This window comes from Pelophylax lessonae, assembly GCF_965119305.1.
Source record: "Pelophylax lessonae genome assembly, chromosome: 4".
NCBI classification, from domain to species: Eukaryota; Metazoa; Chordata; class Amphibia; order Anura; family Ranidae; genus Pelophylax; species Pelophylax lessonae.
This window is the reverse complement of record NC_138771.1, coordinates 428,461,121-428,480,718: the sequence shown is the minus strand read 5'-3', so window position 1 is coordinate 428,480,718 and position 19,598 is coordinate 428,461,121. Positions and strand designations below refer to the sequence as shown.

General features: G+C 36.7%; 1 protein-coding gene across 7 annotated transcripts in view; it reads right to left on the bottom strand.

Moving 5' to 3' along the window:
* Positions 1 to 19,598, bottom strand: part of LOC309553178 (protocadherin gamma-B2-like) — a 374,843-nt gene that overhangs the window by 200,101 nt on the left and 155,144 nt on the right. The window lies entirely within an intron of this gene.

Here is a 19,598-nt window from a genome sequence, read left to right as displayed (position 1 = left end):
TATTGTAAGCTGTAAGCAACATGCTCATACTGGAAATATAAAATCACTTAACTTTAAGAGAGCAAATTTTCCAAGGATGAGGGCTGCTCTCTAAGACTTAGACTGGGAAGGAATATTGGCATCGATGAACACAGAATAAATCAAAAAAGCACTGGAACTGTGTAAGACCCGGGTGTAAGGGTCCGGCACAGAAACCGTGTTTGTTGCATAAAGAAAGAAAAAGTTCAGAAAGAAGAGTTAGGAAACAGACACAGGAAAATGTGGGAACCAGAAAGTGGGAGAAAGAGAGGACCAGCAAGGAAGGAAAAAACAAAAGGGAAGAGAAAAGAGAAAGATGGAAAAACGCAGAAAAAAAAGCAAAAGGGGAAAAAAGGGGAAAAACAGGGGGAGAGGAAAAGAAAAGAAAAGAAAAATGAAGGAAAAGAAAAAGGAAAGGAATAGTAGAGGGCTATTGGGATTTTTTTGGTACTATAACTAGCGATGGAAAACCACCATATATAAAAATATATAAATTTTTATTAATGTAATATATTAAAAATATTTACAGACAAAGACACAAAAAAAGAAATTGTAAGATAAAAGGTGTACAGAGCAGGTTACCATAATAAATTGTCAATTACATACAGTTGTAATAATATCAGGCAATAATAATATATTATACAAGCTCCGGTAACCCCAGAACAAGGCACCGGGCATTAACCCAACATGTTTCGCGGGTTCAAAGATCCGCTTCTTCAGGGGTATTGGATTATATAGTACGTAGTTTTGCCTTGGAGTTCCTGTATAATAGAAATATGCAGTGAGGACAATATAATCAGCATTGTTGTACAAAGGAGTTATTAACATGCACATCCACTCAAATGTCCAAAACTCCCACCACCATGTGACATGCAGAGGTGGCCACCCAGTGAACGCCTCACCAACGGATGTGGAGGGGGTCAGTCAGGTAGCGTGTAATGGGTGAAATAGTTGTGCATAACCACATAGTAATGAAATACCTGTATGTGGTAAAAACGGTAATTTATTGCTCATAGAATGCCTACGGGGCTGTTTAGCCAATCAGCATTATTAATGCCTGATATTATTACAACTGTATGTAATTGACAATTTATTATGGTAACCTGCTCTGTACACCTTTTATCTTACAATTTCTTTTTTTGTGTCTTTGTCTGTAAATATTTTTAATATATTACATTAATAAAAATGTATATATTTTTATATATGGTGGTTTTCCATCGCTAGTTATAGTACCAAAAAAATCCCAATAGCCCTCTACTATTCCTTTCCTTTTTCTTTTCCTTCCTTTTTCTTTTCTTTTCTTTTCTTTTCCTCTCCCCCTGTTTTTTCCCCTTTTTTCCCCTTTTGCTTTTTTTTCTGCGTTTTTCCATCTTTCCCTTTTCTCTTCCCTTTTGTTTTTTCCTTCCTTGCTGGTCCTCTCTTTCTCCCACTTTCTGGTTCCCACATTTTCCTGTGTCTGTTTCCTAACTCTTCTTTCTGAACTTTTTCTTTCTTTATGCAACAAACACGGTTTCTGTGCCGGACCCTTACACCCGGGTCTTACACAGTTCCAGTGCTTTTTTGAATTATCATTAGGGATGTTGGTACATTATTACAGTTATACAACAAACATCCAATTGTGGAACACAGAATAAAAATGGGAATTCTTTAAAAAGACTGTATGTGAACTCACTGCAATATATATTTCCACTGGCAATAAGTTATAAAGGCTAAAAAAAAAACTAAGTGGCTCACTGCCAAAGTTTAAAAAGCTTTAAATAATAAGAAAAGAGCTTTTAAAAAAATATAACAATGAAAGAACACTATCATTGTTTAAATGTCACAAAGAGTATAAAAGAATATGTAAAAAGGAAAGAAAAGACACAAAAATTTAAAACAAACCACAGATTGCAAATGATAGTAGGACAAAAGTAGTAGGCCCAAAAAAATTCTTCCAATATATTAATTGTAAAAAGTTCAGGTCTGAGCATGTAGGGCCTTTACAAAATAATCTAGAGTGGGTGACCGGGGACAAAGAGAAGGCACATTTATTAAATACCTTCTTCAGCTCTGCGTATACAAAGGAGCATGGGGGAGCTTATGTCAATATTGGGGATGATATTGACACATCCCCAAAAGATCCACAATGGCTCAAAAGTGATGTGGTCTTGAAATATTTATGCAGAATGTAAGTGGATAAAGCACCTGGAACAGATGGCATACACCCAGGGATTCAAAAAGATTTGAGCTCTGTCATTTCAAAGCCATTGTTTCTACTTTTTAGGGACTCTTTAATGACTATAATAGTACCACTGGATTGGCGTAAGGCCAGCGTGGTGCCTATAATTAAAAAGGGATCAAAGTCTTTACCAAGTACCTAAAGACCTGTTATTTTAACTTCTATAGTCGGGAATATACTGGAGAGTTTAATAAAATACCACATAGATGAGTTCTTGCTGGAAAAAAGTATTTTAAAGTGGGGTTTTGGCTGGGGGAAAAATAAATAAAAGTCAGCAGCTACAAATACTGTAGCTGCTGACTTTTAATATATAGACACTTGTCCAGGGACCCTGCGATATCGGCACAATAGTCAACTTTCAGATTGGCTGCCGGGTGCTGCCCCCGCCATTTGTTGTAAGGGAAACTGGCAGTAAAAACATTTGGCTTCACAGCCGGTTCCCTACTGCACATGCGCTAATGTGTAAGGGGTAAAGTCTACGGCTTGGAAAGATCAGTTTGTAAATGGATAGAAAACTGGCTAAAAGACCATATTCACAAAGTAGTGGTTAATAATTCTTATTCTGAATAGTCAAAGGTTGTTAGTGTTGGCACCCTTACTTTTTAATATAAATGATATAGGGTCTGGGATTAAAAGTACCGTTTTAGTCTTTGCAGATGAAAACAAGTTATGCAGTGTAATTATGTCCTTACAGGACGTCTTAAACTTACAAGCCGACCTCATTGCCCTGTTTAATTGGGCAACTAGGTGGCAAATGAGGTTTAATGTTGCTAAATGTAAAGTTATGATCTTGGGACTAAAATTTGCATGCATTATACATACTAGAGGGAATACAACGGGGGAATCGATGGCCGAAACTGGAGAAGGATCTGGGTGTTCTGATAGATCATAAGCTTAATAATAGTATGCAATGCCAAGGTTGTTTTTTCAACCCGACTAACTATGTAGCTATATGTAAAATACTACTCAAAATAATGATGAATAACAGTGAAACAATATATTTATGTATTTCCCCATTCCTATTGACACAGACTGCTATGTGCATTGATGTATTGTGGGCCGTGTTTACATGGTTTTTCTCCCACGTTTATTATTTTATTTTGCTTCTACTACACCCTATCTGAAAATCTTTAAATAAACAATAAAACTAAAAAAAGTAGAAATTACACACAGGAGTGCAACTGTCACCTTGTGCTAGTTGAATACAACAAAATAATTCCCTGAGACCAGCAAAAATGTGCACTGATGGTCATAAAAATATTGCAAGAATTAGTAACATAAACAGTATAAATACTTGTAAAAAATAAAGTGTATGCAAACCATAATGGACTTCCCTTATGCATTTGCTGTTGGTTTGTTAAATATACAACCAAAAACATTTGTTATATCAACTCAGTAAGTGTTTATCTTGTCAGAAATGCAATGTTTTGTACTTTCTGCCTCTGCTATACTGATATCCCAAGAAATAATATTAGCCCAGTTTAACTATGCATGCTTCAGAACACCCCTCATGTTTTGGAGGGGTAGAGGGGTGTTCTATAGTCCCAACACACATTCTGTCCAAGAATAATTACACTGCTTCTCCACATATGCAATATAGTGAGTGTTGTCACCCTATAACAGGAAGTCTTTTACTGACAGGATCACCAAAAATAAAAAGTAAATTAATCCTGAAAAATTAAACTTAATGCAGCCACCACATCTAATGATCAATAGGCTGCAATATATAAGACATTTTTTTTTGGGCTTGAATATGCTTTAATGAAATCGAAAGATTCAGTGCCAGGGTGACCAGACAAAAGTAGCGAGAAACAATATGTCTTGAGGCATCCCATCTATTTTTTTTTTTTGTCACCCCATCTATGATTATATAACACTTATTAGAAAATGTAATAAAGGTTCAAATAATCTACAATTATAGTATTATCCTCACTATACAAATATTTGTGGAAATGCATTTTTAAATCTAAAATTAAAAAGCTAACCAAAATATCACCATAAACTACAATATTATTGTTACTGTAAGTCAACTCTGTGGTGAGGTACAGCAGAACAAATATCACCTGTTGCTACGGACTTCACAACTGACCATAATATTGGGGTGATGATCACCATTATCAAAATAACTAATTTGGCGTGATGTGAACCCTTTAGCTTATATTACCCATGGATATTTCATTTTTAAATATACAGTATATGTATCCTACCCATATACTTTTCTGAATCCTAATACCTGGTTTGTCCAAAAGCCTATTACTAGTCATATTATAGCAATAACAGCTCATGGTCTATTCGATTCATTGAATAGTACAAAAGATGTCAAATGTCTGGAGAGTTTTAATTCCACATCCTTTATCCAGAAATAAACAGTAACCAAAATAGGGGTTTGAAGACAATATCTCCACACATGCCTTTGCGCATGGTTTTTACACTTAATGCTGACATGTGAAATGTCCAGGATCATGGCAGTGGGAGAATTAGGATCCTGTGTGTAGTAGGTAAAAGGATAAAAAAGTTGTGGAATTTTTCTTAAAGTGGTTGTAAACCTCCAACATAAAATATGAAGAAACCATATCCCTGTGTAGTATGTACTTGTCTCAATCCTGAGCACTGAGTGTAATTTCTCTCTGCATCTCCCTGCTTTTTTCCTCTGCTATCTGCATAAGCTACTTCTGACAGGTTTTTCTGACGCCAAGAGCTAAAAAGGTGACAGACGAGGGGGCTTCAGCACACAGCCAGTGATTGACAGCCTCCAATCTGTTCCTTTGTGCTGTGTGAAAGGGGTGTCCCTTCCATACAATCAGCTCTCAGAGCTCTTCTTACTGAGCTCTGCAGTGTGTAATTTCAGCCCCCTGTTTTCTGTCAGCTCAGTCAAGCTGTACAAATTCTGCACTTTCAACTGATGTAGAGAAGAGAGGACTGAAGATGAAAAGGTACAACTTACATAGGAGGATGTGGATAATCTCTGTGTATCACCCAAGGCCAGTCAATTCACAGGGTATATTTGAGGGTTTACAACCACTTGAGCTTGAACTTTGTTTTTGTGTAACCACTCCTTTTCCTCAGCTTATCATTACATTATAAGTATGAACCAGGACAAACAGCTTGGGTCTCATAATATACTGTAATGCTTCCTTCTGTTTAAGCTATGCTGCAAATTACCATAACATGCAATGGAGGGGTAAAACACAAACTTTTCAAGTAGTAGGTTAAAAGTTAGCTATCTTCCAGTAGACAAAGGGATTAACTTGTTTTATTTAACATCTCATTGTTCTACAGCAGTGTTCTTTTTTAACATTTTTTCATGAAATTAAAAAAATAATAATAACAATATAGCAACACAGTTTTAAAGATTAGTACACATGTTAAATTTGATTTCCACTCAACTTTTAGAATCATATGAAGGAAACACAGCTGGATTGACTAGCGTCCTAATTTTTAAGTTAATGTATTAAGAAGAACCTTCTCTGCAACTGATCAAACATTTTTTTTCATTTAAATGATAAGTTCATCTTTTAAAAAAGAATACATGCGCATGATTTTGCAGGTAAAAGGATGTACATTTATAATTTTTTTTTACAGGAGCCAGCTTTGTGCCTGTACCTGTGTACAGGTTTTCAGTATAAAAGGGAGGAAGAATAAATGAACTAAAAGCATGCTGATCAGCACACTCGCAGCTCCTTTTAACCATAAGTCCATTTGCCATGGTGATAGACAGACTTGCAGTTTCATTCACAAATTCCTGTGAATGAATGACATGGCTGTGTGAGCAGAGTCCCAAACAGTCACACTGTTTTTAAAATGTGATAGCGGATGCAGGGAAAGAAACCCACCTACTGTCATAGTAGAAAGGGAGGTATAAGGGCAATGAGGGGGCCTGCTGAACATGTTCCATGTTACAACCTATTTATGGAAACAACATGTAACATGTTGGGAAGGTGAACTTAGCTTTTAACCATTCCAGATCCAGAAGGTTTACCCGCCTTCATGACCAGGCCATATTTTGCAATACAGCACTGTGTTACTTTAACTGTCCCTTTTTTTCAGCAAATAGAGCTTTCTTTTAGTGGTTTTTATTTTTTGTTCAATAAACACAAAAATACAGTTTTGAAAAAAAAAAAAATTTGCTATCTGATGTAAAGCACATCCAATAAAAAAAGGAAAGAATCAAATTTCTTCATCAGTTTAGGCCAATATATATTCTGCTACGTGTTTTTGGTAAAACAAAAATCCCAATAAGCGTATACTGATTGGTTTGCACAAAATTTATAGCATTTACAAACTATGGGATATTTTTATGGTATCTTAAAAACATTTTTTTTTACTAGTAATGGTGGTGATCAGCGACTTATAGCAGGACTGCGATATTGCGGTGGACACATTGGACACTAAGTGGCACTTTTGGGGACCAGTGACACCAAGTCAGTGATTGGTGCTAAAAAATATGCACTGTCACTGTACTAATGCAACTGGCAGGGAAGGGGTTAACATCAGGGGTGATCAAAGGGTTACATGTGTCCTTAGGGAATGCTTTCTAACTGTATGGGGGTGCTTTAACTGTGGGAAGACAGAGAAACACAGGATTTCTATCTTTCCTTGTCATAGAACAGTGATCTGCCTGGTTTACATAGGCAGACCACCGTTCTGCCTCTGTCAGGAACAATCAGTGGGTCCTGATGGGCATCAGGTTCCAATGACAGCAGGAATGGATTGCCATTGGCACGTATGCATGATGTACAGGTATGTGATTTTGCGCAAAAGAGCTGCCGCCCTGCAGTATATGTACATGAGGTGGTCAGCAAGTGGTTAATAAACAAAGTATTTGAGGCAGTTGGATGATAAAGAAGGGCCTTATTTATAAGCTATTACACAAGAACCAACTATATGTCCTCACAACAAGCAATTTTACCCAAAGCTTTATTACACTACTGTGTCATTTTCCAGCAAAAGTTTGAATCTAATAGCTTCAGTGTAACACAGCCAGCTCACTTGGTGGAGACAACTTACTGCATATTTATAAACAGCTCTGGAATCAACATTTGAACTTAGGCTCTGTTCATACATGTGCGGCCATGGTTTCAGCACGGCAGTCCGGTGCGGTTCTGTTCACCAGTTCAGGTGCGATTCAGGTGCAAATTTTTACCTGAAATCGCACCTGAACCAGACTGAAAAGTGCACAGAAGTCTTTTTAAAACTGCACCGCAGCCACCCTGCACATAGATGAACTGGCAGCATTGAGAAGGCTGCCGGTTCACATGTTATGCAAATTGGATGCAGTTTAAATTGTATCTGATTTACATAGCACTGCAAGTGTTTTGGAAATCTTGAATTTTCATATATTTACCATAACAAAGATTTTAATATTTACAATATACTCACCTGTATGGCACTGTTTGAAGATGTGTCCTTACCACTTTCATTTCCAAGTCCTGAATCCTCAGCATCAATTAGATTTTCTACAGGAACTTCTTGTTTGGATTTTACATAAGTAAAGTCATTTTCACATGAATCCAAAGCAACACAAACATTGTATGAATATGGAAGTGTTAAGGTTCCATCAGTGTACATAGAAAGTATTCTAGGATCGACTGTTGGATACAAATTTGTACTTAGAGGTCCAAGGTCAAGATTAGGTTTTGTTTGCTTGCATTTTGAAATAAAGATGAGCATTACCGTAATAATAAATAAAAAAGAAATAATAGCTAGGGCAATTACTAAATACAACTGCAGATTGGTTTGTTGATCTTCATTGATCTGATTGCTAATTTTAGGAGCCACCTGCTGGAAGTTATCTGCAATAATAAGATGTATTGTGACTGTAGCTGAAAGAGAGGGATCTCCATTGTCCTTCACCATAACCACAACCTTGTGTTTCAGTACATCTTTTTCCTGTAAATGACGCAGTGTTCTGATTTCTCCTGTATATTCATTGATGGTGAAGTAAGATGGTTCAGACATTTGCATGAAATGATAAGAAAGCCAAGCATTGTGTCCAACATCTGCATCCACTGCAACTACCTTTGTTATTAAAGATTCTGGTCCTGAGGCTAAAGGGACCATCTCAAACATAGCTGATCCTCCACTTTCTGGAGGTGGATACAAAATTTTTTGGTTCATTGTCATTGCGATCCACTATTCGGATTATCAGTGTTGAATTGCTATTTAGCGATGGAGAGCCATTGTCTCTGGCATTAAGTTGTACTGTAAACTCATTATGCTGTTCATAGTCAAATGATCTCTAAGCATAGATAACCCCATTCTCCACGTTGACAGAAAAATAGGAGGACACTGGCACTTCTTCACTGTATACTGAATATAAGATTTTAGCATTTTCACCATCATCAGGATCGAAAGCATGTACTCTGTATATTGAGGCTCCAGGTAAGTTGTTCTCTGGCACATAAATGACATAGGAAGGTTTCATAAAAACTGGTGGGTTGTAATTAACATCAGATATCTCCAGTGTGATTATTCTTCTACTGGAAAGTGTTGGGGATCCATTATCTCTAGCTAAGACTGTGATGTTATAACTAGACACTTTCTCTCTGTCCAACTTACTTGATGTCACAATTCTGTAATAACTATCAGATGATAAAATCAATCTGAAAAGATTTTCTTCAAGAATGCTACTTTCAACTTGACCATTTTCTCCAGAATCTTTATCATGAACTTTAATGAGAGCTACCATTGTTCCAGGTGATGATTCCTCAGGAATGGGTGAAGATAATGTGTTGATAGATATCTCTGGAGCATTATCATTCTCATCTAATACTTGTATCAATACCTTACAATGAGAAACAAGTCCTCCACCATCTTTAGCTTGAACAGATAGTTCATAATTCCTTGTCCTCTCAAAATCTAAATTTTTGTTGATGTTAATGTCACCGCTTTTGGGATGAATTCTGAAAATGCCAGAAGAATGGACATTTCCTGACGATTTACTGAATAAATAAGTAATTTGCCCATTTGTACCTGCATCCATGTCATTTGCATTTACCTTGATTATAGTAGTGTTTTCTGGACTATTTTCATTCACACTAACTTTGTAAACCTCTTGGGAAAATATTGTAAAATTATCATTAGCATCAATAACAATAATTTGTATTACAGCTGTTCCAGATCTCACAGGATTTCCTCCATCCAGAGCTATTAAAATCATGAACATTTTGTAAATCTTGATCCAATGATTTCTCTAACACAATCTCAGGAGATTTAAATCCATCACTGCTGACCTTCATACTTAGTGTAAAGTGTGAATTGTCACTGAGTTTATATGTCTGTACTGAATTATTTCCAATATCCAAATCTTCTGCATTTTGTAATGCAAATCTTGTTCCTGGTGATGTTAGTTCAATAGTTTCTATAGTAAAAGTATCAGGATAAAATACTGGAGGATTGTCATTAATGTCCTGAATTTCTATTTTCACTTTAAAAACATTAAATGGATTTTCGACCACAACATCAAAGCTTAAGAAGCAGGTAGCTTCTGCTCCACACAGTGTATCTCTATCTATCCTGTCCTTCACATAGAGATTTCCATTATTTACATTTACATAAAAATATTTCTCTGAGTCCGATGATACAATTCTCAGCTTTCCAGATGAGAGTTGATTAATATCCAATTCAAGATCCTTGGCAAAATTTGCTATTAAAGAGTCTTTTCTCATTTCTTCTACAATGGATAGATTAATCTGACCAGAAACTGAATGACACCGACAGAAAAATAATAAGGGAAATAATACCTGCCACTTCAGTCCTTTATATGTCTTTGGCTTCATCTGATCCATTCTCAACATTTGCAATCTTCCATCAAATGCTTTATATACAGTATTTATAATCCAGTAAGACAGGAATATAGCACTATTCAATCCCCTAATTATTGAATAGAGAAAACATCCAGCGCCTTCCTGTTGGGAGAATCCAGGAATGGCTGTGCCTCTTCATGCAGATCTGCAGTGTGTGTGAATGATGAAAATACCAGTGGATCTCCAGTTCTGTATTTTGCTGCTTATTGGTCAAACCGCGGCGCTCTGAGGTGTAATTGAGGAACTGCAAGGCTAACATTTTGTTCGGTATAACTTACGTTAAGACATTTTTAAGATTTTAGTTTTAGTCTTTCTAAATATCATTCTGAACATTTTTCATATCTAATGGCTTCTTCTGTATTTTAAAACTTTTTGGAATTATCTTACTCAAATGCTTTTGTATTAAATAAGGTGTTTATACTCAGGAATACCTAGCTTGTATTTCCCTATAATATGAGGTGTAGGGGTCAGATGAATATCAAAAATTTCTTAATATATGTATTGGAATAATATTATTCACATGGCCTTGTGATTTAATTGATATTTCCATATTAAAAAAATGCACATAGTTTCAAACTGTTTTGAAATATTGTTTTCAAAATCATGCAAATAATACCTTCCAAATGGAGAAATTACTTATGGGTAATGTTATTTTATTTGCATGCATTTCCAAACCAGAATTACTTAAAGTTTGCCTTCTAATCTCTTATACTCTAGTGAAGCAGCCCCTGTGGTGTATCACATGTGGACCATACAATTAGCCCTGTGCTGATATGGCTTAGTGGTTCAAACACCTGGCAGATGGGGCTTTCATTCAAATTATCCAGAAGACCCATTGCTTTTGGAGACTTATACTATGGTGGATGCTTTCCAAGCATGCAACATTAAAATTGATGCATAATCTGTATAAATGAACTAATTTGCTAATTAAGTGGAATGTTATTTAAAGTGGTGGTGAGATTAAAAATCCTTAAAAACAAAAGTACACTGATGTGTGCATGCCTCCCAACATGCTAACATGAGAAAGAGGAAGACCTTTTAGTATAAAGTATGCAGTAAAAGGATACACCCCTGCCATGCCCCTAGTTTCGCATAATAGGAAAAAACGGATGTGCAAATAATATTTGCTTGACGTCACAAACCCTTTTTTTTCACCACTAGTTTTCCTTTATACAGTTTTTTCAAAACAACAAATGTATTTTTTTTTTAAAGGTATGCCTTTCATTGAACTTTTCACTTGGCAGTACAGAAACACAAGTCAACTCCCTAAGAATATGTAGAGCAGTACAAACATAATGACACCTAAGAATACTGGCAATATCAAGTCTAACCATACATCACTTTCACTCACACACACTAACACTTTGGACTGAAGGTTTAGTGTACAATAATACTTTTGGTAGTTAAATATATATTTTTTTTTATAGAGGTCTATACATCAGACCCAAAAGAGGGACAACTGAGGAGGAAAGAGGAAAAATGGGATTTGGTTGAAAAAATGGACAGCCCATCCAAATATGGGACAGTTGGGAACTGTGAGGCAGATATTGTTTGCATTTGCTTGCCTTAAGGAATATCTTTCCTTCCTTGAAGCTGTAATCTGGATGTCTTTAAATAAACAGCAAAAAACAAAACAAAACAAAAACATTTTTAAGCCACAATGTGATGGCAACCAATGGGTAGTGAGACTACAGTAAAATTCCCTAAAGGTCTGCATTGATCGTCACTTTTGTGTTTCAGAACTGAAATGAAAATCATATATATATACAGTAAGAATTGATCAGCTATAAAAATATATGTTAAACAATTGCACATATATTTAATGAGAAGTCAAGGTCGTATACTAGAGGTGCCACTGCCAACCAAGATTAGAGAGGAAGCATGTCTTCTGTCATCCTATTATTAATTATTCCAAGCCAACTGGAATATATCGTCTTCAGTAAGCTTAAGTTAAACAAGTGGCTAAAGAAAACCTAAACTTCTGTTCTAGCGTGGTCACTCCTCTTCCTATTTTTGATCAGCTATAAAAATACATGGTAAGCAATTGCACCTATATTTAATGCAAATTTAAGGTCCTATACTAGAGGTGCCAACCAAGATTAGAGAGGAAACATGTCTTCAGTCATACTATTATTAATTATTCCAAACCAACTGGAATATGTGGTCTTCAGTAAGCTCAAGTTAAACAAGTGGCTAAAGAAAACCTAAACTTCTGTTCTAGCATGGTCACTCCTCTTCCTCAGCACATCATAATTTGATAAGTCTGAATCAGGAGAAAAAGCTTTACTATTTCATAATGCAATGATTTCTTCCGGTTAAGCTATTCTGTCAATCACCGTAGTGCAGCAGAGGGGTGGAAACAGACACGTTTTGATCAGCGGACTAAAGGATAACAATTCCTTTAAGTCTTAAGGTGAGAGTAAGTAAGTGTTAACCTGTTTTATTTGACACCCCCACAGTGTGGTGAGGTAAAACAGTGTTTAGTTGTTTTTTTTTTTCCATGAACATTAGTTTTAATAAATTGATATCCCATCACAGTTCTAGAGGTCAGTACAAATGTACATTACATTTCCACTGAACTCATTGAATCATACACCAAACAAAGAAATACAGATAACGTGGCATGGGCCTAAAACAAAGAATACATTCACGCAGTTGAAAAATATATAAGGTGCTGATAAGCAGGTGGACAATGCAGAAGGTGCTAATTTATCAAAGACTCTAAAACACGTGCTAACAGCATTTCCTCAAACCAATCCCCAAACCCAAATTTTTATTCTACTACTGCCATTTTCCAGTATAGATTTCAATCTGTTTAAAGGTAACACATAGCATTTACACTTGAGACAACCTTAGAAATTATATAAGCCAAGAAAGATTGTACAGTAGCAACCATAAATTTAATACAAAGCGTTTCTTTGTATAAATTCACCAGGGAGGGTATTGCATGATAGGCACCAACCAAACTGGCAGAATATGAAAAGTCAATCAAGTAAATGCAGTCTAGAAACTGATACATTTTTGAGCAATGAGAGGTTCTGTTATCAAAGTACACACATAGCAAGTAACGAAGATATAGATATACTGTATATTGTTGATATACTGTAAACAGTTCTAGAATCGAGGATATATACGGTACATTAGTAGTGGTTTGGAAAGCATCTATATTTTATTATATTTACCATAAGTAATATTTGAAGAGTTGTTGTATACTCACCTGTATGGCACTGTTGGAAGATACGCCCTTTTCACTTTCATCATTTCCAAGTCCTGAATCATCAGCATCAATGAGATTTTCTACAGGAACTTCTTGTGTGGATTTTACATAAGTAAAGTCATTTTCACATGAGTCCAAAGCCACACAAACATTATAGGAGTAGGGAAGGGTTAAGTTTCCATCGCTGTACATAGAGAGTATTCTGGGATCGACTGTTGGATACAAATTTGTACTTAGAGGTCCAAGATATGGAGTGGGTTTTGGTTGCTTGCACTTTGAAATGAAGACTAACATTACAGTAATAATAAATAAAAATGAAATAATGGCTAAGGCAATTACTAAATACAACTGCAGATTGGTTTGAGGATCTTCATTGATCTGATTGCTTATTTTAGGAGCCACCTGTTGGAAGTTATCTGCGATAACCAGATTTAAGGTGACTGTAGCTGAGAGAGAGGGATCTCCATTGTCCTTCACCATAACCACAACCTTGTGTTTCAGTACATCTTTTTCCTGAAAAGGACGTAATGTCCTGATTTCTCCAGTATGTTCATTGATGGTGAAATAAGATGGTTCTGACATTTGTATAAAATTATAAGACAACCAAGCATTGTGCCCAACATCTGCATCCACTGCAACCACTTTTGTTATTAAAGATCCTGCTTCTGAGGTAAAAGGGACCATCTCAAACACAGCTGATCCTCCACTTTCTATATATGGATACAAGATCTTTGGTTCATTGTCATTGTGATCCACTATTCGGATTGTCAATGTTGAATTGCTGCTAAGTGAGGGAGCGCCACAGTCTCTGGCATTAACTTGTATTATAAAATCCTTATGCTTTTCATAGTCAAATGATCTCTGAGCATAGATGACTCCATTCTCCCCATTGACAGAAAAATAAGAGGGTACTGGAAATACTTCACTGTATACGGAATATACAATTTTAGCATTTTCTCCGTAATCTGAATCTGAAGCTTGAACTCTGTATATAGAGGATCCAGGTAGATTATTCTCTGGTAAATAAACAACATAAGGGGTTTTCATAAAAACTGGTGGGTTGTCGTTAACATCTGAAATCTCCAGTCTTATTATTCTTCTAATGGAAAGAGGAGGAGACCCTCTGTCTCTAGCTAACACTGTTATGTTGTAAATAGATACTTTCTCTCTGTCCAAATTACTTGATGTCACAATTCTGTAATAGCTATCAGATGATGATATCAAGCTGAAAGGTGTTTCCTCTAAAATGCTACAATCAACTTGTCCATTTTCCTCTGAATCTTTATCATGAATTTCTATAAGAGCTATCATTGTTCCAGGTGCAGAATCCTCAGGAATGGGTGAGGATAATGAGGAGATTGATATCTCTGGAGCATTGTCATTCTCATCCATTACTTCTATCAAAACCTTACAATGGGAAACCAATCCTCCACCATCCTTAGCCTGAACAGAAAGTTCATAATTCCTTGTCTTCTCAAAATCCAGTTCTTTGTTTATTAAAATGTCACCACTTCTAGAATTAATTCTGAAAAGGCCAGAGGGATGGATATTGCCTGATGTTTTGCTGAAGGAATAAGTGATTTGCCCATTGGTACCAGCATCTTTGTCTGTAGCATTTACATTGATTACAGTAGTATTTACTGCACTATTCTCATATACACTAACTTTGTACACTTTATGAGAAAATATTGGAAAATTATCATTAGCATCAATAACAATGATTCGTATTACAGCCGTTCCAGATCTTACAGGATTTCCTCCATCCAATGCTGTTAAAATCAGTTCATGAACATTTTGTAATTCTTGATCCAGTGATTTCTCTAAAACAAGCTCAATAGATTGAAATCCATCACTGCTAATCTTCTGACTTAGTGTAAAATGTAAATTTCCACTGAGTTTATATGTCTGTACTGAATTATTACCAATATCCAGATCCTCTGCATTTTGTAAAGTAAATCTTGTTCCTGGTGATGTTAGTTCAATAGTTTCTATAGTGAAAGACTCAGGATAAAACACTGGAGGATTGTCATTAATATCCTGGATTTCTATTTTCACTTTAAAAATATTAAAAGGATTTTCAATCACAGCATCAAAGGTTAGGAAACAGGTATCTTCTGCCCCACACAGTGTCTCTCTATCTATCCTGTCCTTCACATAGAGGTTTCCATTATCTACATTCACATAAAAATATTTTTCTGAATCTCGTGACACAATTCTCATCTTTCTAGATGAGAGCTGTTTAATATCTAATCCAAGATCATTTGCAATATTTGCTATAACAGAGTCTTTTGTCATTTCTTCAGCAATGGAATAATTAATCTGACCAGAGACTGAATGACACAGGCAGAAAAATAAGAAGGGAATTAATACTTGCCATATCAGTTCTTTATATGTCTTTGGCCTCATCTGATCCATTCTCACATCTGAAATCTTCCACCAAATGTTTTTTTTTATAATTGTAATCCAGCGAGACAGGACAAATGCATTGTTCAATACACTTATTAATGAAAAGAGAAAATAACCAGCACCTTTGTGCTGAGAGAATCTAGAAATGGCTGTGCCTCTTCATGCAGATCCGCAGTGTGTGTGAATGATGAAAATACCAGTGGATCTCCAGTTCTCTATTTTCTCCTTATTGATCAAACAGCGGCGCTGTGAGGTGTAATTGAGGAACTGCAATGCTAAGATTTTGTTCAGTAAAAGTTATACTAAGTATATTTGAAATGTTTAATGTAGCATAATTAAATATCATTCTGAACATTTTTTACATATTAATGACTTCTATTGTATTTTAAAACTGTATACAATTATCTGAATGAAATGCTTTTGTAGTAAATACGGTGTTTATACTCAGGAATATAACCAGCTTGTATTTCCTCAAAATTTCAGGGTTCAGACAAATGTCAAGAATTTCCTAATTTATGTATTGAAAATGTAAACAAGAAATTGTTCCTGTGATTTAACTCATATTAACATACTACAAAATATATATACTTTCAAACTGTTGCAAAATATTGTTTTCAAAATCATGCAAATAATACCTTACAAAAGGAGAAATGATTTGTGGATGATGCCATTTTATTTGTATAAGTTTCCAAACAAGAATTACCTAAAGTCTACCTTCTACTTTCTTGTACTGTAATGAAGCCAATCCTGTGCTGTATCACATGGGTACCATATGTACAAACATACAATGCCTAGCAGGTGGGGCATCCACAGGAGGCCCATTGCTTCTGGAGACAGAATGTAGGCACTGTTTCTAGGTAAATGTATGGAGATAACTCTTTATGTCCAACTGATACTATAGTGGATGCTTTCCAAGCATAAACACTTCAAAATTGATCCCCAATCTTCTGTACAAATGGACTATTTTTCCAAATAAGTAGAACGCTTTTGAAAGTGGTGGCATGATTAACAATCCTTAAAAACACAAAGTACACTGATGTGTGCATACCTCCTATCATTCTCAAGTGAGAAAAGGGGACGCAATTTAGTACAAAGTATGCAGTAAAAAGGCACACCCCTGCCATTCCCCATGATGACAACAAATGGGTAGTAAGGCTACAGTATAATTCACGAAGAGCTTGTTCACACGTGTGTTGATTTTAAAGAATGAAGCAATACTCATTAAAACTCCTATGCCCTTTTTTGAGTGTTTTTGATGTGTTTTTGTTGTATTTAAGAAGCATTGAAAATGTTTCACGTATGCTTGTTCAATGCCCATGGAATGATTTTCAAGTGGGAAGTGCTTAAAGGAGAAGTAATGTAGAAAAAAAAATCTATTTTGAGGCATGCTCATGTTTTTGTGAATTCTCTGCCAGATGGATTTGTATACTTTGATCTGTTTGACACTTGGCTTGATCAAGCTCAAGATAATCATGGAAAGAATGGCCCAGTGGAAAAAGAGGAGGGTGTTGCATTGGTATTGAGTGCATTTCATAGTCTCCCGGAGCATTTCCAAGGGGCATTTCTATACTCTTTAACACAAATAGCAGGCGTACATCCAAAAGTTCTTTAATTACACCCCCATGAAGGTGTCCACATTTGATGCCCTTCTAGAGATTGTTAGGCCCCGAATAATGTGAGCCCCAACTGATATGGGGTATCCTTTGTCACCCAAGGAATGTCTCCTTTTAACTTTGCAGTAAGTCATGTCTAACTATTATACTATATATACATATACATGTGCAGTGCTCTGTTACAATTCGTTTATGTGTAATATAAAAAATAAAAATCATAAATGTTCTTATAATCAATATGTACAAACTTGATATCAATAGTGACTGTTACCCTCATAAATGAAGTGCACACAATCCAGTCTTTGAAATCAAAACCAGCTTAATATCAATAACTGACCCCCTCATAAACTACACAATCAGATCTATTAAATCAAAAACAAGTCCCAATAGGAAATGTGCTTGTGAATATTTCACACTTTCCAGTGGAATTCTATACTCCATTTACCACTTCACATACCCTCATGCCCTTCAGATGTTCTCTCACCTCCTAGGGTGGACCTCAATGTTTTTAAACAGAGGTCTACTATGTCTCTCATTTATAGGCAGCTTCCATGTAGAATTGCTCTAGAATTGGGAATCTCAATTAATTTCCAGTGCGTTCTGGGATACCGGTGTAACGTTAGAAAACCATACCTCGTTAGAATTCCATACCCACATCACTTCCTGTCAGAAAGAGCTGAGCAGCGTAGCAGTGTGCATGCTCACAGCTCCCGATATGTCATTGAACAGCTGAGGAGCTGACAAGTGCGCATGCTCGGAGGGTATGGAATTATCACGGTTTTGTGTGTAACGTTACACTTGCGGCGGTTACATTAAAACAGCTCGGCTGCAACATGGGTCATCTCCGCTCCTATCCCTATCACTTCCCTGCCTGATGAAGGAGGAGGTCCTCCGAAATGAATTTGCGGCCCGCCCTCCACACTCTGTCCAGCTCTCTGGTTCCTGTCAGACTCCGTGGAGGAACTGACAGGTCGCTGACATCACTTCCGGTTCCGGGTCACTGCTTTCTTCGACCCTGCTGTACACAGACATCTGCAAGGCTGCCAATCCAGGGAGCCTGCGCCACATACAGCAGCAACCGGCATCTGTATCATAGACACTGCCACACAGCACAGGATCGTTCAGCAGGTCCCTAGATCTGATCATCCCGGATGTGTCCCATTGCGAGTACCGTTGTTCATGGTTTACTGGCTGTATTTTGGATCGTTTGTACATGTAAGTCACTACAATAAATTGTCATATTTCTCATACTATATTGTGACCTGGCGCCCTTTGTCTTCTTCCTTTTTTGCTATATGCCTGGAGGGTCCCTCACCTCCCGAGGAGCTGCCTGCACTCTATATGCCACATACACCTTGATTTGGACTCCATGACCATCCACTACAAGGAATCATCTACACTGTGATTTTTTCCGGACTGTGGAAGGACTTCGTTCATAGATGAGGTTTTTGCACTCCCATCTTTGACTTGTTTGTTATATATACATTTTTTCCCCCCATCTTCCTTTAGAATGTTTTGCCTTACCATTTTATATGTTTATATATGCTTGTGTGTTTTTTGCACATATGGTCTATGCATTTACCTTCCACTGTGAGTCAGTGAGTGCTGACTTACTGACTTAGGTCAGTTTTTTGTTTACAACTTCCCTGATCTTGGCTACTAAATGTAAAAGCGGCGGCGGATGTATGAAACCTAAATGACGGAGATCTCGGCTCCGTGATTTAGATTTCATACACCTGTCGCCGCTTTTACATTTAGTAGCCAAGATCAGGGAAGTGACAGGGATAGGAGCGGAGATGAACCATGCTGCAGCCGAGCTGTTTTAATGTAACTGCCGCAAGTGTAACGTTACACACACTACCCTGATAATTCCATACCCTCCGAGCATGCGCACTTGTCAGCTCCTCAGCTGTTCAATGACGTAGGTGTTGACGTAGGTGCACTGGAAGTGACGAGGGTATGGAATTTTTACGGATATGGTTTTTTCACGGAACACCGGAACCTCTGCTGTCTCTCCTTCAGTGCCCAGCTAACACTGCATAAATGCTTCACTAACCCACCATAAATACTCCAGGTGCTGTTAAGGTGCAGGTTTAGAACATCACCATTGAAATCAATAGAGGAGGTTGACAAGCATCAATAAGCAATGATTACTAATAAGCGAAGACAGATAGTACAGTCCCAACCATAAATTAGATCCAAAGCATCTCTAGGCACAAATCAGTCAATCTATTGCATGAAAAGCACAAGCCAAACTAACAAAAATGAAAAGTCAATGAATAAAATGCTGACATTTTTGAGACATGAGTTTATAATAAATG